Source organism: Lonchura striata, chromosome 19, assembly GCF_046129695.1.
Source record: "Lonchura striata isolate bLonStr1 chromosome 19, bLonStr1.mat, whole genome shotgun sequence".
In the NCBI taxonomy this organism is placed as follows: Eukaryota; Metazoa; Chordata; class Aves; order Passeriformes; family Estrildidae; genus Lonchura; species Lonchura striata.
This window is the reverse complement of record NC_134621.1, coordinates 2,286,496-2,289,843: the sequence shown is the minus strand read 5'-3', so window position 1 is coordinate 2,289,843 and position 3,348 is coordinate 2,286,496.

The window sequence follows — 3,348 nt, the reverse complement described above, 5'->3', positions numbered from 1 at the left end:
ATCACAGTCCCAGATCCCTAAATAGCTTTACAAGGTGTGCAACAAGGTATTCAAACCCCTGGAAATGAGAGGGGGTAAAACACTGAAGCATTTAGGGGAAAGTATTCCTAAGTGGCTGAGCTTGATGTGCTGGGAAGAGTTTTTAAAGGCACATTTGATGGGCTTGTGCACATATCAGGGCTCTCCTGATTTAATGGCAGGGATTTGGTGGCAGGTGCAGATATTCAGCTGTAAAAAATGCTTGGTATTGCTGCAGCTTGTGCAATATGGGGAGACCAGTCTGTGGCCCTATAAAGCTGCTTTATGGTAGTGCAAATGTGACTGTATGGGAGAAAATAGCAATATAATTATATTGATTTTTTAAAACATCACACTCGTAAGTGATGTTTATATTTGTCTGCTGGTTTTGGCTGGGGTGGAGTTCATTCTGTTCCTAGGACTGTGGTTTGGATTTGTGCTGGGAACAGTCCTGATAACCCAGGGATGTTTTCACTGTGGCTGAGCAGTTCTTGCACGAGCATCAAGGCTTTTGCTTCTCCTCCAGTGAGGAGGCTGGGGATGCACAAGGAGCTGGGAGGGGACACAGCCAGGACAGCTGAGCCTGATGGGAGCAATATGGCTCTGGATATTCCAGACCACATGGCATCATGCTCAGCATATCAAAGTGGGCAAAGAATGAAGCAGGAAACTTTTGGAGCGATGGTGTTTGTGTTCTCAAGTCACCATTCCAAATGTGAGGAGCCCTGCTGTCCTGGGGATGAGCATCTGAGCACCCACGGGAAGCCTGAAATTAATGACTTCATTTGCTTTGCTTGTGTGTGTAGCTTTTGCTTTACCTATTAAATTGTCTTTATCTCAACCCACAGGTTTCCTTAGATTTACTCTTCCAATTCTCCCCCCATCTCACCTGTGGAGTGAGTGAGTGGGGCTGAGATCCCAGCTGGGCTTAAACCACAATAACTTGTCAGACCACAATACTTGTCTGTATTATCCCAACCTTAATTCTCCTTGAAATACCAAAGAAATAGCATGTTAAAATCTTCTTTTCAGCTAGGAAGACCTCATATTTTGTGCCTGCTGGGTGAGTGAGTGATGCCTCATCCTCACTAGCACCTTGGTTTTTCCCTTTGAATTGAAGAGCACAGCATGGGCGGCTATCCATCCCTCATTCCTACCCCAAAAAACTTGCTCTTAGAATATCTGTCCCAATAATTACCTGCCATCCTTTTGGCTACACCTCATGCCCATTCTGAGCAGCACAGGCAGATTGCTCCCCTCCCCTCCTGTGACACACTGGGGAGGGTGATGTGACACCACTGCCAAGAGCCCGACGTTCTCCCAGCTTCTGATTTGAGCTGCAGATGCTGGGAGGGACCGTGGCCTCATGGAGCCAAAGCTCTGTGACCATCTCTGATCTGCTCCTGTCATGTCTTAGTGAATTTTGAGGGGCTGAGGGGAGGCAGGCAAGGAGAGGGACTGCTGGGGGTGTGTGTGGTGCCTCCTCCTCCTTCCTGCTGAAAGGTGTTAATGCAGATGTGGCATGGGATATTGCCACAAAAGGCCTTAAAATGGGACAGAAATGGGGGAGAGGAGGTAGTGAACATGGCACTGAGCTGTGCCACACCAGGACAGAGGGCTGAGCACAGTCTGGCTTTGGTGCCACCAGCCCATCACCACTTCTCTACCAGCTGGGGCATTTCTGCAGTGACAGCTGTGGGAGAAGCTCCTGGGGCCTCACGAGCTGAATTTTCCCTTGGGAAATGGGCCTGGCATGCAAAACCCTGAGGGTTTGTGTCTTGAGGGGATAGGAAGGTTCCAGGATCTTTGGGAACACAAGGAGACCTGTAGGGCTGGGAAGAAAGGTGGTTTAGGGCAGCCAGGAGAAGCTGCAGCTCAGCACATGCCATGAGGCTGAGTGGGTCACCAAACCCTTCTCCTGACTTGCCAAGGTGGAAATGTTTCCCCCTCAGGTGGAATTGTAACTTTTGATCCAATTCTCTTTGGACTCTGAAATCTCTGCTCTGCTGGGATTTTATTAATGTCCTTCCTGGTATGCAGGCAGCCAGTGAACTTCATCCCCAGCTTCCTTCCCAACCATATTCCTGGGGGATCCCCACAGGTTTGTTTTACCCCCTCAGGTACTCTCCAAAGCTGGGCTCAGGAGAGGAGCACTGCCATGTGGTTTGTGCAGCACCGAGGTGTAACTGGGCACTCCCACAGCTCAGAAATGCTGAAAATCAAGAGCCAGCAGATAAATGAGCCCATGGTAATAAAAGACTGCTTCACTAACAGATTTCTATCACTGAAACATTTCCACCAGCTAAAAAAAAACGAGGTAAAGGTTTTGCCTGACAGTTTTTAAAGCCCTTCACAACCTTCCAGCTCCCGCCATCAGCTCTCCTTTAGGAAAGAACTATTGTTTTCTCATTCCTCTTTCTGGACATGATTATCGTTCACTTTTTCCCAACCAACCCTTCCTCCAGTCTATTTAAGACTGGCCCAACTTAAAGCATTCATCCTTATGGCTTCAACCACGTGCACTGGACACCAAGAAGTTTCTTGCATACACCTGGTGGGATGGTGGGTCCCCCAACACCTTCAGGATGTGCCACCAGCATCATCTCAGCATGGACCTTCCTTCCCATCCCCAAAATCCCTTCAGATGAGCCCGCCTTAGGAAAAAAAACCCTTAGAAAAGCATTTTGCTGTCAGAGTAGCAAAAGGGATGCAATAGGGAGCACTGGTCTAGAGCCAGCTCCTGTGAATGAGGCCTTTTGACTACCTGGCAATTTTCATTATAGAGTCAAAAGAATCATTTGTGTTCTTTCACTTTTGGCTACCAAAATTATTTTCTCTCAAAACAAAACAAAGGATTATTGGTTTTGGCTTCCTTAAGAGGAAAAATAAGCTTGGCTGATGAAAGAGCTTGATTTAAAGGGGGTAAAAATAAAACAAAAAATTGGGTAAGTGGAAGCAAAATTCACCAAATGTTTCATGCAATAAAAAAATCCCCTAAGGGAACGTTTGGAAAGCCAAATTAGGTATTAAGCCACCTTTGTTTTATTGTCAAAAGTGGTGAGGTCTGGCCAAAATGGCCCTTGCTAGCCAAAACCTGGCTGAACTTTCAGGAAGACTCTGAGCTACCCCAAGCACTCGTGTCACTGCAAAAAACTTTGCACCTGTGTTTTTTTCAGAGGCAGGGCTAAACCTCAGGCTCATGTCAGTAGGATCAGGCTGTTGTTCACAGCCTCCTTTTTTGGATGTACACAGCACCTCTTCTCTGAGAGAAGAAAGGAAACGAAGCAGTGTTTAAAAAAAAAAAGGAAAAGAAAATCCAATCAGAACAAA